The sequence below is a fragment of the Rhinopithecus bieti genome, unplaced genomic scaffold (genome assembly GCF_001698545.2).
Source record: "Rhinopithecus bieti isolate Rb0 unplaced genomic scaffold, ASM169854v2 scaffold_57234, whole genome shotgun sequence".
NCBI lineage: Eukaryota > Metazoa > Chordata > Mammalia > Primates > Cercopithecidae > Rhinopithecus > Rhinopithecus bieti.
This window is the reverse complement of record NW_016864822.1, coordinates 1-1,085: the sequence shown is the minus strand read 5'-3', so window position 1 is coordinate 1,085 and position 1,085 is coordinate 1. Positions and strand designations below refer to the sequence as shown.

The 1,085-nt window shown below is 47.6% G+C and overlaps 1 pseudogene; it reads right to left on the bottom strand.

Moving 5' to 3' along the window:
* Positions 1 to 354: 354 nt before the first annotated feature.
* LOC108525470 (thrombospondin-2 pseudogene) lies at positions 355 to 737 on the bottom strand (annotated as a pseudogene).
* Between the last annotated feature and the right edge of the window lie 348 nt (positions 738 to 1,085).

The following is a 1,085-nucleotide window of genomic DNA, read 5'->3' as shown; positions in this document are numbered from 1 at the left end:
TAAACCAGGCACCTGACCCTAGATTCCTGGGTTCATGTCTGGATCTTCTCTTTCCTTGATATGGGATGTTGGGCAAAATACTTAAAGTTTTGATATTCAGTTATCCCTATCTCCAATTAAAATTTTTTTTTTCATATTATATCTGATCATTATGTCCTGTGCTCACTCCTTTTCTCCAGAGGAAGGTAAAAGAGGTTTAATTTGTAAGAGGATTAGCAACTGTGTTTAACTGGTAATAATCAAATGTGTTGAGTTGTAACCCCAGGCACAGTGTCTATAATAAAGTAAGATTATTAAAATAACTGTGCCTGGAGTTAAAATTGATAAAAACAAAATTGGGGTCTCTGGGTTGGGCTAGTCCTGCTGAAACTCCCCGCAGCCACAGCGGCACACAGGAGGTGCATGGGCCCGGCCGGCCATCCTCACCTGCCCTGGCGTGTTCCCCGTGTGCCACAGCGCGTTCCTCAGGTGCTCGCCCGTCCCCGTGGTGGAGTTCACCACCTTGAGAGACACGCCAGAGTAGCCATAGGCCCGTGTCGGCTGGTCCTCCCAGTAGGTCTGCGTCACCTGCTTCCACATCACCACGTAGAAGCGGCTGCTTGACTGGTACCCAAAGACGAAGCCGGCATAGTCGTCATCCCGGTCAGTGTTTACATAGAACGTGCCACTGAAGTCCACGGACCCAAACTCGTCAAAACCTGGATGCAATGCCATAAGGTTTTGTTAGAAACACCTTTCAGGTGGCCGGGAGTGGTGGCTCATGCCTGTAATCCCAGCACTTTGAGAGGCCGAGGTAGGCAGACACCTGAGGTCAAGAGTTTGAGACCAGTCATGGCGAAACCTCATTTCTACTAAAAATACAAAAATTAGCTGGGCGTGGTGGTGGGCACCTGTAATCCCAGCTACTCAGGAGGCCGAGGCAGGAGAATCACTTGAACTTGGGAACGAAGGCTGTAGTGAGCCGAGATTGTACCACTATACTCCAGCCTGGGTGACAAGAGCAAGACTCCATCTCAAAAAAAAAGTAAAGAAAGAGAAAAAGAAAGAAAGAAGAAAGAGAGAAAGAAAGAAAGAAAGAAAGAAAG